The following is a 16,201-nucleotide window of genomic DNA, read 5'->3' as shown; positions in this document are numbered from 1 at the left end:
TTTCTGCCCCACTGTAATTATTTGTAATATTACTTGTGTGTGTGTGTGTGTGTGTGTGTGTGTGTGTTTTGTACTGGGAGTTGAGCTACTCTTCAGCACATCACCTTCCCTGTTTTTTATTTTAACATCATTTCTTGCTAAGTCACTAAGATTTTACTCAGGCAGTGTTTAAATTTGTAATCCTGTTACCTCAGCCTCCCAGAGTGTTGTGATTATAGACATGGGTGACTGTACCTGGCTTGTTGTTTTACTCCTTCCATTAAAATATCAAGTTCATTTTTTACAAGTTGGTAGGAAGTACCTAGGTGAGCCATGTTTTGTGCTACTTAGATGTGAGACTCCTTTTAAGAATTAAAATAGTGATGATGATAATAATAATGTTATCTGAACTGATTGTCAGCCTTTTTCTGAGCCTGAAGGAGCTGATTGAGTGATGGGTCTTCGACATTCAGTTTTATTAACTTCCCAGGAAATTGCACCACAGATAATATTACTGTCATCCTTCAATCTCGGAACATATTTTTTTGATCAATAAACAATGGAAGTTAGTGGTTTTCTTTATTACAGTTTATATTACACATAATTTAAGATTGTGTTCAAATGTAAGTACAATTTATAGTTTTCAAAATTGTTCTCTTTTTGTATGTGGTATAGAAAAGTTATTGCATCATGTGCTATACTTTCAGGCTATGCATTTATGGAAGCTTAAATATTTCAAGTGAACAGGTAAATAACAAAATGCAACTCTAGGTTACTGACCTTAATCATGTGGATATTCATGATTTTGATTTTTGAGGGACACTTTTAGTAAAAAATCTTTAGAATTATTGTTTTTATTATTGGCCTGTAGTTCTCTTTTTTGGTTGTTTCTTTCTCCGCTTTGGGGATCAAGGTGATGCTTGCTTCCAGAATGAATTTGGGAGTATTGCTTCCCTTTCAATTCCATTGAAGAGTTTAAACACTAGTGGTAGTAATTCCTCTCTAAATGTCTTGTAGAATTCATCAGTGAATCCATTTGGGCTAGGGCCTTTCCTAGTTGGTAAGTTTTGTATTTCAGTTTAATTGATTGATATCAGATTGGTTAGAATTCATAGGTCATCTTCGTTCAACTTTGGTAATTCATATGAGTCTAGGAATTTGTCCATTTCTTCTGCATATTCCATCTCTTTGGCATATAGAATCTCAAAGTAGGTATTAGGGATCCTCTGGATTTATGCTTGGTCTGTTGTAATTTCACCCTTTTCATTCCTAATTCCATTTCTTTCTTTCTTTCTTTTTTATAAGATTGGATAAAGATTTGTCAGTTTTGTTTATTCTTTCTAAGAATCAACTCTGCTTCATTGATTTTTTGCATTGTTCTCTTATTCTCCAATGCATTAATTTCTGCCCTGATATTTATAATTTCATACCTTGTATAAGAATAAGGTTTGTCCTGCTCTTCTTTTTCTAGAAGCTTGAGATTCAGCATCAGGTTGTGTAATTGAGCTTGCTCTGTTATCCTAATATGAGTATTCACAGTGATGAATTTCCCTCATAAGACTCCTTTAATTGTGTCCCATAGACCTGGGTTGGAGGTCATTTTCCTTTAGGGTTTAAATAATGTCACTCCATGCTCTTTCTTCTTGCCTTGTGGGTTTGTGTTGAGATATCTACTGTGCTTATGTTGGACTTTCCTTTGTGTGTGATTTGTTTCTTTTCTCTAAATGGTTGCAGAATTTTATTCTGTTGGGTTTCTGTAATCTTAACTATTATATGCCTATGTGTAGTTTTTTGGTTTTGTTTTGATCACAGCTATTTGGAGTCCTATAAGCTTCACTTATCAGTATGTCAAGTTCTTTCCCCCTATTTGGGAAGTTTTCTGCCATTATCTCTGTAAAGAGTTTTTTAGTGTCATCTATTTGCTCTCCTTTTTCTTCATTGACTGATCAGTCATGTTATTCCTCTTTGAATTGTCTAGCAGTTTCTGAGTTGATTTTTTCTGGCCCCTTATTATTTTTAATTATTGTTTTCTTTTCCTGGTTACTAATTGCATTTCTATCTTCTGTATCCAAAACTCTACCTTCTCATTGTCTCATTCTCCTTTATAAGCTTTCAATGAAGACTTTAATCAACTGTAAATCTCTTTGTGTCTGTTTTTTTTTAATTCCATTTGTTTCCTATGTTGGGATTCCATCATGTTTCTCAGCTTCTCTATTTTTTTATTTGTGTCCACTCTAGATTTATTAATCATATTTTGTACAATGGGCACAACCTCTGCTGTTATCTGAGAAATTATTTCTGATTTCATTTTTTCCAGATCCTCTTTCATTGTCAGTTCATGGAACTTTCAGTTCCAGAAGGTTGAGTAGGTGATTGAGACTTTTTTCTGTGTCTTCTCATTTCCACAGATGCAGCCTGCTGTGCCTTTGTTGAGTCAACTTTTTGCTCACGCAGTGGTCTTCAATTCTCAGCAGTCTTTACTCTGAGCAGTCTTTACTCTGCTGCTCTCCAGTACACCAGTTCCTGAGTTGAGAACTGTGGTGAGCTGACCTGTTGTCTGGGTAGGGTTCTGGCTGGGGCTTGTGTACACTCTGGAAGGTATCTAGGTGTGCCTCTTGCTGGGTCCCTTATGTAGCTATTGTTGGGGGGAGGGTTGGCTGGGGGCTGCCTATCCCAGTTCCACTTGTCTGTATATGCTTCTGGCTAGGATCTTCATGCACCTATCAATAGTATCAGGGTGAGCCTCTGGCTGTGGCTTGTGCATCTGTGTAGTTCTTTTCGTGGTGGGCCTCCGCTGTGGCCAATGATGCTGCAGGTCTCTGGCTGAAGCTTGTGATCCTATGCAGTTCTTTTCTAGGTGAGCCTGTGACTCGAGCGGGTGTGCCAGTGCCTCTGGGGTTAGAACGGGGCCTTAGTTGGGCTCCACCTGCAGCTGAACCATTCTGATCCACACAGCTGCTCCCTGGATCTCTGTACATTTACTGATGGTGTGGCGGGCCACTAAATAAAATTTCAAGAATTTCTATTTTGTTAAGGAATCTGACCATTGAATCTCATGATGCTGACGTTGTCATCCCTGAAAAACCTAGTGATGCTAATGGGGAACTGCTGTGATACAGAGAAAACAGTTATTTGTAAATTAATGCATTTTACTTGTATTTAGTAATAAAATCTTGATCTGGTCCTTTCATTTCTGTAGGTTTCCTCTCTCTATTAGTTTAAATGATCACAGATCTTAGGCATTATATTACATGTTATCTCCATTTATTCACCTATATAGGAGAACAATTGTTTTGTTATTTGTTTTATTAAAAACATTACTATTCTCTCTACACAGTCCCTACTAAGATCTTCACACTGGACTGGGATCAAATTATTTTACTTCCAGTAGAGTTCCAGTGAGACCATCCTTTTGTTCAAAAACCTTCATTAATTCCTCAGCTCTCACCTAAAGTCTTTTCTTGTTTCACAGATAATCATTGCAGTTATATCCTGTCCTCAAACTTTTATTTTTCAATTTTATGTGAGCTTTTTTTTAATAGTTGTTTAAATTAGAGTCCACTAAGCAGAAGATTCAGAGATTAGGTTAACTGTTCCTGAGATTCATTAAGGAAAATAACCTTGAAAGATATACCTAGAGGGAGCTACAAAGAGTAGGGAGAAGCTTCAGATCTAACTCCTAGGGAGGAAATGTGACAAAAAAGGGATTATATAGAAAAATCTTGGACAGTAATGTACTCCCAAGGAAGATTTGGCCACACATGTAAGTGGAAGAAACAGAAGCTCCAGATGAAAGAGCAGAATGTGTTGCAAGAGTTGGCATGCATGAGTACCTCCGCCACATGCAGCAATGGTCCGAGAGAGGACCATAAGATTGGTGGTTTTGCCTCAAAATTATGTGGATGTAGTGACACAACAATCAACTGCCACAACAATGAGGGCTTCCACAAGAGTTATTAAAAATAATGCCCTTTCACTTAGTACCCTAAATAACTGGAATTTTTCTTGTTTTTTTTATTTGTTTGTTTCTCAGAAGCAATTCTTTTTTTATTTTCAGTATCTTGCATCTGTGGTTGTCAAAATTTCACCAAGCCTTTAAATTCTAGTTCACTTGCTTCCTTTTCTGAGATATCTTCTGAAACATTTCCAAGGAGAACATGTCGTTCTGATAGCCCTTACCTATGTAACTGAAGATATAATTTTAAATAAGTGTTATGTTGATGGAACGGGTGAGGAGAGTTATAAGAAAAGGTGTACAGGTGTAGAAATTTAACCTCTTCACTTTTATATATTTGCTGAGTCTTCCATTTTTTCATATATCGGCTTCCATCACAAGAGCATGAAACTAGCATGTCTCACATACACTTGGCATGATTACATTTATTTTCATTTGTCTGTACCAGAGTTATTGTGATATACTTTGAACAATAACTACAGTTGTAGCACCTGAAAACATTTTATCAACTTCACACACTGCGTATAGGATAATAGAGTAATTCTTGTTGTTATATCAGGTCCCCCACATTGTATGATCTTCCAACTCCTTGGCATTAATGTGTTGCATGTTGCTGGTAACTAAACTACTGTTTTAGTGTCATATTGGCATTCCTACAGCTTCTCAAATATGCTCCTTTCTGCCTGCTTCAAGACTTTTGTAAGAATATTCTATCTGCCAATGAAAACTCATCCCCCAAAGAGTAAGAGTACTCTTTCCTCTGATCTTAGATCAGGCATCATTTGGCACCTGGCCAAGACCCTTTCTTTCACTATATAGCTAGGTAGTAAGGTCTCACTAATTCCCATTTCAATGACTCTATGTCTTCTGACCCCCTCTATACACATTATGTGAGCACATGAACTCATGTGAAGTCATGCCATAAGTGTTGGAAAGATAAACAGATGAAGAATAAATCCATGAAATAGAAGATATATGGAAATAGTACTGAGCTGACTGCTTATCACAGCCTTGATTCCATAGACTTACAAGTAACACAAAAACGTACTCATAATACAGTGTGAAAGTGAAAAATGTAGAGACATGTGAGGTAAGCATTGGTTGGAGATATTCTGCCTTGGTTCTAGTAATATTGTCTTTTTCATTTTAACAGTCATTCATACCCTTCAATTACCTGAGGGACCTTTAAAACACCTTTGTGTCTAGACAGCCTCTCATTTCAATAAAATTTAATTCTCTATAATCCAGACAGATTTCACTATTTTTTTCACAACTGCCCAGGTGATTTCGATCTGTAGTTTAGATAGACACTCACTATTAGTCAACATAGAATGGAATACAACACACCAAAATAAATTATGCTTTGTTTCTTTTTATATAATCAAGGAAAATTATTTTAATCCTGAATTATTTTGTAGAATCAAATTAAAAAATCCCTGTGCAACATGCTACATTGTGTTCTGCCTCTGTAAACATTTTGAAACTTTGAGTTAGTCTCTTACTATTGCATGGGTATTTGACATACAGATATTTATATAGCTATTATGTGTATATATTGTACATTATTTTTATATATAATTGGGGAACATTCACATATAAAAACACATGTATAAACCTGTACACATATATTCAATAATATTTAGAATGAAGTATTTAAATTATATTAGTTTTAATTATCCGTTTCTCTATTTACCATTGCTCAAATTACTTTCGTTAAATTCTTCACACAAATTTCAGATTTTCATTTTTATAAGCAATTATTGAATATCTATTACTTCTGAAATAAAACTGTTTAACACCATTAGAATTGTCACACTAGTCATTACTTATGGGTATTTGCTAGTTACTTGAAAGTTATTTTGGGGCCAGGGATTTAACTCAGTGGTTCTGCCACCTGCTTTGCAAGCACAAATTCCCAAATTTGATCCCCACTAAAAAAGTTAAATAAATGAGAGAGAGAGAGAGAGAGAGAGAGAGAGAGAGAGACCAAAATTATTTTTTAAATAGCTTGGCAAAGATTTAAAACCAGTTATTTATAGGTTATACAGTTATGCATCACTTAAGGAAAGGGGTTTGGTTATTTATCTGTGGCTTTTATTTTCAGGCATGTCTCACTAATTTGCTTACTTGTCCAGGCCAGGTTAAAACTTAAAATCTTCCTGCTGCCACTTCCCAGAGTGCTGTAGAACATGTAAAATACCTTGGGTATCTAACATAATGTATTCCACTTGCATCTACTGTAGCAAATTACAGGTTTTCATTCTTATTTGTGGCTGCATAGTATTACATCATGTATATATAGCACATTCTCTTTGTTAATTAATTTGTTTATGGAGTCCTATGTCACTTCCATATCTAGTTATTGTGAATTGTGGCACAGTAAACTTAGATGAATCACTGTCACCTTGACATACTGACTTCCTGGTCATCTGCATGCAGTCAAGAGATCCTGTCAAGAACTGATATATGAGCCTGCTCAGTAGCACAATATAGTCTTGTATAATGAAGTAAGTTTTAATTAATAGAAGTATGATTTAAAATAGCAAGCAACACAAACTTAGTATGGTAAATACATAAACCAACAGCATATAGTTTTTATTATTATCAAATATACACTGTATGAAAATGTATACATTATAGTTTTATGACTGGCACTACAGTAGGTTTGCTTAGACCAACATTACCATGGAGATATGAATATCACATATTGCTATGGCATTTCTGTGGCTACAATATCACTAGAATATAGAAATTTTTAAATTGTGTTATAGTCTTATGGAATCATTGTCATACATGTGGTCCACCACTGGCCAAAACATTGTTATGCAGTGACTGACTGTTATGAAGCCCCTGATAATTTAGATATATGTTGTGACTTCTTCTAATTAATAATAAGTAATAATATAGAAATTATTTAGCAAAATAACTAAATCAAAAGAATTGCATTGTGCTTTATCTAAAAAAAGAAGTCTCATTTTTAGAATCATGCTTATCAAATTTAGATGTGATTAATATCTAATTGTAAATAGTGAAGCAGTATTACATTTCAACTCAAACCTTGCTATTGTTTTATATAATTAAACCATACGCACTCTTCAAAGTGGAACAATTTAAACCTTTGATCAAGGTGGTGGTAATCTGATTAATAATATTAATGAGGGTGTATTTTATTTCAATGTAATACTAGTAAGTATTAATAAAGAAAAAAACTAAAAGTCATTCTATGTAAACTTATTTTTCTTAACAGAAATTATTAGAAAGTAACAATGGTAAATGCACAGTATATCATGATCTTAAAAGTTTATATTTTCATTTACTAATCTGAACTCATTTCCTAACACTATACCCTTTCTTTGCATAAAACATTTTAAGTATTCACAAATTTTCTCATATTTTGTACAGTTTTGAATAATTCTTCCTATTTCTCAATGATTATTATTCTTTTTGTTGTTCTTTATTTTCAGTTTCTCACACCAGAGACAAGGCAATATTTACATGTGTATCTTCTATTAATTTCATTTAAGTATTGGTTCTGAAGGCGCATACATTTACCTAGAAATGTCTCTGTTTTTTTTTCTTCTTGATGCCTGAAAATTACTCCATTATATTAAAAACAAAACACTTTTTTATCCATTATTCAGTTATACTCAAGTGGGTTACTTCCAAAATTTAGCCATTACAAACTGTGCCATTATAAACATGGGTGCGCATATATCACTGTGGTGTAATATTTTTAATTATTTGGGTAGATACCCAGCAGAGGAATAGCTGTGTTAAAGGGCACCTCTAATCCTAGTTTTTCTGAAGAATCTCTGCACTGATTTCTATAAGCACATTTACTAGGAGAAAGAGAGACTCTTTAATAAATGGTGCAGGAAAAAAGTGGCTTTCTATATGCTGAAGACAAAAACTAGACCTATGTTTTTCACCATGTACTAAATTAAAATCAAAATGGATCAAAGATCTAAATATTAAAACAGAAGTAATAAATTTGCTGGAAGAAAGAATAGTTAGAACACTTGAAGACATAGGAGTAGGAAAAGACTTCATGAAGCAACCTCAGACCACATGGCAAGAACTACAAAGAATTAACAGCTGGTACCTCATCTTATTAAAAAGCTTTTGCACAACAAAATAAATTACTAACAGAGAAAAAAGCCAACCAACAGAGTGGAAAATAATAATAGCAATTTTTTCTGGGGTGAAGTGGAAATTCAATTTTGTTTTTATTTGAATCTCTCAAATGACCAGTGATGTTGAACATTTTTTCATATGTTTGTCTGCTATTCCGACTTTGTCACCTCAGATGTCCATTTGTTGATTGGATCTTTGAATTTGGGAGGTCTGATTTTTTAAAATTCTTTATATATTCTAGATGGTAGACCTTTGTCTGAAGAATATCTGGCAATTATTTTTTCACATTGTGGATTGTCTCCTCACATTGTTGGTTGTTTCTATTTCTGTAGAGAAGCTTTTTTCTTTTTAGTTGAGCTTATTGGCACATGTTAGGAGGATCATTAATACACACTTTGAGAACCTATACTCTAATAAATTGGAAAACACAGAAGCTTTTTAATAAGACGAGATCCCAGTTGTTGATTCTTTGTGCTACTTCATGGGCAACTGAGGTTTCGTTCATGAAATCTTTTCTTATGCCAATATCTTCAAGAGTTCTTTCTATCTACCCTCTTTTCCAGCCAGTTTAGTGTTTCCATTTTAATATTTAGATCTTTAATCCATTTTAATTTTCTTTAGTGCACAGTGAGAGTTATAGGTCTAGTTTTAATCTTTGGCAAGTTGAAACCTAATAACAAATATTGTTGGGGTTGTGAAAAAAAAAGGAATACTTCTCCACTGTTAGTGGGAGTGTGGACTGGTGCAACCACTGTGGAAATAACTATAGACATACCTCAAACAACTAGGATTAAAGGAAACCATTTGACCCAGCTATTTCTTACTGTGTATTTTATCTCCCCAAAATTAAAAGAATCATACTACAATGATAATATGTGTACCCATGTTCAAAGCAGCAAAGTTTGTAATAACTAAAATTTGGAAACAGCCCAATTGCCCATCAACTGGACACTGGATAAAGAAAATGTCTTTGTTTTTTAAATAAAATTGAGTACTACTTAGCCATAGAGAATGAGAAATTAAAGACATTTATGGCTAAAAGGATGCACACTGAGGAGATATCCTTAAGTGAAATAAATAGGACACACATGTAAATATGGAATAGTTTCTCTGGCATGAGAAACAGAAAATGTAAATAAAGATAAAAAGGCATAATTGATAATATGAAATTGGAAGAAAAGGTCCAAAGGGGTAGAGGAAGTGGAAGGCATTGGGGAAAGGAAAGAAAGGAATGGAATTACTATGGGAAAATGAAAAAAATGGAAACAAATTCTTTGCAAATAAGAAGGGGTGGAGGGGTTTTAATGAGAACAGGGGAATGGGGAAAAATAAGAACAAAGACAGATTTCGTAAAGGTATAGATTTCCAGTGGTGAACGTCATTATATTATATAGCTAAAATATATCAATAAAATTAATACAAAAATTTCAGCCAGCAGTTCCTTAGACAAAGGACTAATATCTAGAACATTTGAAGAATTGAAAAAAAATTATCCCACCCAAATTTAAAGACCAAATCCACAAATGGGTGTCTCTGATAATATACACTTCTCAAATGAAGAAGCAGAAACAGCAAACAAATACATGAAAAACATGTCAACTATCATTGGTCTGAGGATGTGGGGACAAAAGGACTCTTCTCCACTGTTAATGCAAGTATGGACTGGTGCAATAAATATATCTTTCAAATACCTCATTCATTTCTATAGAAACAGTAACATAAATATTTTGAGGTGAATTGTGAATGCTTTAATATTTTTATTAAATAAAATCATTTGAGGAATTAGCTTATAAGAAAACCATATCTCATTTTGAAAGGTCTAGGTTTCTATATTATTTATATGAGCTCTAAACAAGTGGAAAGTACTTATTTTTAAATGGTGACATTTTACCTGCACATTAGGGATAGTGGGCTTCCTTCATGAAATATCATGAAGGAAAATTTGGATAAAAACATCCCTGCAGAACCCTCAAGGGAAATAATATGGGCAAGAACTGCAGTTTAAAATTTATGAATATATTGAAAAGAGTAATTTTGGTAAAGAAAGTGCATAAAGAACACTTAAAAGCTATCAGAATTAATTATGGAATTATTAAGCTTGAATCATTGAAATGGCATTTGACATTTCCTTTTTCATCAGATGTTTACTTTTTGAATACACAGTCAAGATTCATAACTGAAAAAATATTTTATACTCAACCTTACTGCATCATTAAAGACTTTTTTGTAAACATGAGGAAGTGGTTGAATATATCATTCTGATTTCAAAATTATTCTGGTCCAATTATTCACCCTACTTAATGAGACACTTCTGTAAAGGAATCATCATAGCTGCAGAAAGAATACAAATAACATTACAAGCAGCTACAGTTTGAAAATTCTGTGACAGTCTAAAAGAAAATATTTTTTTAATGATGTGGAAGCAGAAAGCATGAGTATGTTGAAGAAAAATATTCATGTTTCTAAACATGACTTACTAAAATAGATCTGAAAATATAATGCTTCCTCAATGATTTTGGTATAATTAGATATATTTAGGAAAGGAATTTAAATCAGAGGGTAAGAACATATTTATACCCATTCTGCCATCCTGCTTGTAGTTCTTAACATCTTAGCCTTACCGTCCACTCCAAAAACTATGATGGCTTGATTTATATGACAACTAAAATTTATTCCCATCCTATTAATTTGCCAAGTTTTGAGCTCTTTTTTATTTCATACTCACACAATTGCCATAGGCTATGTGCTTTTCATGTATGAAGGTACTGGGATCTGATGAATCTAAATATTTTTCTTCGAATGCTACTCAGCTGGTGGTCACGGAGGAGCAGTAGAGCTCAGATCAATTCTACTCCACGGCCAGCTGTCATGATTCCTTCATTCGTCTGCATTTTCTTTGCACAAACACTTGTTATTCTCATCAGCAATAAACAATAGCAATATATAAGGTTAAATAATAGTAATATATAAGGTATTTCCATGTTTTCATTTTTATGATATATATTCTTCACTATAATATAGATGTTATGCCTTGTCCAGTAGAGATATGATAATGTACGTAATATTTACTTAGAGCAAATAGACAAGTGTTGAAAAATTAATGGCTTATCTAAATATTTTCTTGAATTCCAACTCATGTACTGATTAATACATTTTGCTACTTATCATATTTAATGATTAACATTAAAAAAAAAAGAAAAGTATAATGTGATGTATATACTAAGCATTGATAAATTTACATCGTTATATTCCTAAATTACAATTCCATAAGCATTGTATAAGAATTCTTAAGACAAGAGTGGTTGTGCATTAATGTAATCTCAGCATTCTGAGAGGATTAGAAAGGAAGACCAAAAATCTGAGCCCTGCTTCAGTAAATTAGCCAGTCTCTATCTAAAAATAAAAGTAAATAAGACTAGGGATGTAGCCCACAGAAGCCCCTTGGTGCATTCCCCAATAGTTCAAGCCTGCATGGGAAAAAAATTTGAATTGAATAACTGGAATATATTACATATTTTTTCAGACCATTTTAAGTATATAAATTAATATAATATACACTAGAATACCATGAAGTTATTATGATAATTATGCTTCACTTTAGTGCTAAGGAAGTTACAACATAGAGAGATTTAAAAAAAAAAGAAACAAACTTATGTGTGTAAGTGATAGTTAGGGAAAAATCTTATAGACATTTGGGGCAATTGATGGTAATAACAGATTTTTGCGTTGCATGATATTGTGAAATATTATTATTAAAGTCACATTTAATTTCTAGCCTTGAAGAAGTGTCTAGACTTGAATAAGTCTCCTAAGAAGTGACTAACAAACCTAATACATTGCATAAATTTATTTTTTGAATCAGAGAAATCAAGGTAGCCAGGCCTCGAGAAGCAAGAGACATCAGAAATGAAAGGAAAGAGTACAAAGGTTACTTCAGCATTTATTCGTGCCACCTCTGGGTTCTTACCTCAGAAGGGCTCAGAGGCAAGGAGAAAGTTTGACAGCCGAAGCTTGCTGAAGTCTCTGAACAACAGTAACACAAATTAGTTTATCCCTTCCAAAGATCTCACACAACAGAGGCCAAGATCCCAGAGAAGAAGGAACTGGCTGAGTGGAAATGTCCACCACATCTGTCTGTTTCTCATGAGATTAAAAAATATTTATCTTTCAAATTATTAACAAACATTTTCCTTAGATGAAAAAATCCGAAGGCCTATTTAACAAACTAATTCATTTGATTTCTTTCATAATAATCTTATTAAAGGAAATGGAAAATATAAAATATTACAGATATCAAGAAAAATGAAAAAGGGAATTGATATATTAAAGAGGAAAATATTATTTTATAATTCATCAAATCAAATAAAATAAATTCATATGTGCATCATCAACAGTAGACTGGAGACATAAATATGACATATCTATACAGTGTAACAAGATGCAAATAAAAGTGTGTCCAACTGAACTAATTCATGAACAAAAACCTCACAATCTCTACTTTAAAGGAAAATTATCAAGAAGAAATATTAATTTAATTGCACAAGTCAGGAAAAAAACTACACAATGAAGCAAATATTTCCTTGGGAGTTGGAGAAATATTGACTGGGAAGTCTTCAAAGAAACTTTTGCAGAAGAAGCAAAGTAAGGATAATATTATGGCGGAATTCTTAGATAAAATATCATCAAACCAAACATAATGTCTATATTCTGCATTTTACATATTGTAATTTCAGAGTGAAACATTTCCATATAGTCAAATAACCTCTGACAAAAAAGTCATAGATTGATGTTGCTTTTAATTATATAGCTAGACATTAACATAAATGTATTAAAACTTGTTCAGCAGTGTGTAAGAACCTTTTCTGAGTCAATAATATCTTGTTTCCAAAGCAAACTAAAATATGTAATTGTTCAGAAGTATAAAAATAAACAATTATCCAAATCCTCATAAAATGTCTACTCTGAGTATCCAATTCTAAAAGTTTCTGGTTTTCCTCCTCCATCTGTAATTTCTTTTTCTCCTGTGCGTTTTTCCCCCTTATAACCAATAATGAAGTCTCAACACTAGATTCTAGTCTTTGTTACAATCATTTTTCATACTATTTGCCTAACTGATCATATCTAGTTGTCTGTCTTTAAATGTTATTTGATGTTAATGATTCAAAATTTTATACCAGCATATCCAAGCTGACTTGATCTTCAATGACATACATTAAGTAGCCTATTTAATGACTTTATTTAGATGTCAGTCTCCTTAACATTGGTATGTCAGAATAAGACTCTTGAATTTTCCCTTGAAACATTTTCCAAATTCAATCTCTCCCTGAAATTCACCCTGATACTCAGTAAATTTGTTTATCCTTAATTAATCCTTTTGATTCATATAAGCAAGCAGTCTATCAGCAATTACCAACTGTAGGGACTCCAGGATATATCTCAAATTTTTTTCCATGTGCATTGTAACCTACTAGTTCAATCTAACAACTTCTAATTTTGGATAAATGCAATTGGCCTCTAATCTTCTCTCTGCTGCCACCTGACCTGACTCATCCATTTACTTTAAAAACAACCAGAAAAAAAAATATAGCAATTATATCTTTCTCAGTGATTTCATTTTGCTGTTAGAATAAAAATACAAATTTATTATATTAAAAGACGGCAATGACGTGACCCTTTTGGATAAATATCATTCCATCAAGAGAAAAGACATAGCTAATCTGATCCATATGTGCCCTATTCGGTGTAAAGAATGTACTTGATCCATGTTTACTCTTCATCCTCATCTGTTTGATACTTGTTGATGCGTGTGAGTAGTGGCATATGCCACTTAGAAAATCCCATATGATATATTTATATCATTTGCATATACTTACACATTTTATTTATTCATTTTTTTGCTTACAAATTTTAAATTGTTTTATCCTTTCAAATATCTTATGGTTTTTTAGCTGACCAATGAATAAGATCTAAATTGAATGTCTTTTGATTTTAAATACTTCTATAGAAAAACTTTGATCAAGAACAGTAGTCATTAATTTACATAGTTGGTTATTAGTATATTTAATATAGGACTCATAAATTATATATGTGCATGAGTGCATTTTTGTTCTTGTCAGCTCCATTTTACTTTATCAAATTGTAAATGTGTAGTGCAAGTGAATCAGATGTATTTATTTTGGATCATGTACTTATTCCATTTTGGCTAAACATTGATTAATACATGCATTTCAATAAGAGCAGGAACTTTGAGTACTTTGTTCAGCACTATGTCATTGATGCCAAGATTAATTCCTGACACAAAATATTAATTAGTTAATATTGATAAAATTATTGAATAAATACATCAGATGTTACAGTACTTTTCATATTGATGCAGGGAGACAGTTCTCCCTGGTCTTACATTTCTGCATATTTTAAGTTAGGCCACTGCTATTTGTTCTTGGCTATATTTGATGGGGTATTATTATAGAAAAATATAGGAAGAAATTTCTTTGTGATTTCCAAAATGAGTAGAAACATGTTCTCAGTCAGAAATATAAAATGAAATGTTATCCTTCCCTCCTAGAAAAACTCTATAATTCTTGGTTTCCATAAACCAAAACCTTCTTGATTTCCTCTCCAATTCTTGCCATTTTTCTTTGCTTTCTCTCCTTGTCACTAGGGCTAGATTCTGGTTGTTTTTGACTTTCTTCATAACAGAAATTATGCCAAGTAAATAAGTAGGCAAGAAAGCTTTTGCTGAATGCTATTCCAGTAAAAAAAAATGGGGGGCAAGAATGTGGCTTAACTCAACTCTGCTAACGTAAAATAAAATAAAAACTGTACTTTGTAAGAGCTGTGGTAAGGCTGGTCCTAAATAAACTTTTCTACGTGGCATTAGAAGAAAAGTAAACTTTTTCATATCTTCATATCTGTAGCTACTTTTATAATTTGGAGCAAGGTGCTAACGTTAGGATTCCACCCTCCCAGAGAGAATGGGAAATAGAGTATTTACTATATTCCTTGATGACTGCATTTCAAAAGGATGCCTCCCAAATGCTTGAGTGTAGTCTCATTTTGTAAGGCTAGTACAAATTTTTGTTGTCTTAAGTCACATCAGTGCTTGTTTGCAGTAATGCAGATTACAATCATCTTGGAGAGTGGGTGCACGTACATGAAAGATCTTGGTTTATTTGTATACTCTTTGCCATCCATCCCATCTCCTTCCCTCTTCCTCTGAATTCCTTTTCCCATTATTATTTTCATTGATGTTATTAATCTTATCTCATATTCCTGAACTATAATTTTTACATTCACTGAGGTTATTAGGTTCCTATACATGGTGTATCTTTATTATGTTTACTTCCCCATTTCCTCACCCGCTCCTCTAACCTGAGTTCCCTTGAATCCCTTCCTATTTGAAAGAGATTTATTTCCAGGGCCACCTATTTATCCCTCATTGTGTTCCTTGTTATTTGCTTTACTCAGAAGACTTACATCTCAAAGGCAGTTAAATAACTTGCTCAGTGCACTAGCAGGAGGAAGCTGTCTAGAGTCTAGTCAAGGGGAGAACGTTGCTTATCCGGTAAGAACGGGAGATTGAGAAGTCAGCAAAAAGCCAAAGGAAACATTTCAAAAATTAGTGATGCTTTGATTACTACCATTTCTATGAATAATAAAGTATCTTTCCTTTTGACCCAGGAAATCTGTCTCTATCAATAAACATAAATTTGTCACCTTGGAAGTGAAGTAACATCACGGGCACTTCTGAGTTCTTGAATATTAGACATTGAATTTTTATTTTGGGGGAGATAGGTAGTCAGTAGAATTACTTCATAGAAAAAGAGATCAATTCAATTAATAATAATGCATGACGCAAGCATTTAATAACAGTTCAGCATTAAGGAAAAGTCATCTCTGAAGAAGTGAACTTAGTGGAGAATAAAAAATAAGTTGTATTCTATTCTCCCACTGATAATTTAAATTGCTCTACTAATGTTATTGTTTTTAATTTCTTTTGTTTAATAATTTCCATTAATAATAGGATCAATGTCATACTTCATAAATTATAGATAATTTTATTGTGATATTATTGGGACGGCAAAACACAGGACATAGACCTCTGATATTCAAACTGATATTTCATTGATTTAA

The 16,201-nt window shown here is 33.0% G+C and overlaps 1 protein-coding gene across 2 annotated transcripts in view; it reads left to right on the top strand.

Moving 5' to 3' along the window:
* Klhl1 (kelch like family member 1) overlaps window positions 1-16,201 on the top strand; it is a 369,118-nt gene that overhangs the window by 315,784 nt on the left and 37,133 nt on the right. The gene's annotated exons all lie outside the window — the stretch shown is intronic.

Source organism: Fukomys damarensis, unplaced genomic scaffold (assembly GCF_012274545.1).
Source record: "Fukomys damarensis isolate Sample0158 unplaced genomic scaffold, DMR_v1.0_HiC HiC_scaffold_6, whole genome shotgun sequence".
NCBI lineage: Eukaryota > Metazoa > Chordata > Mammalia > Rodentia > Bathyergidae > Fukomys > Fukomys damarensis.
This window is presented reverse-complemented; position numbering and strand designations above follow the sequence as displayed.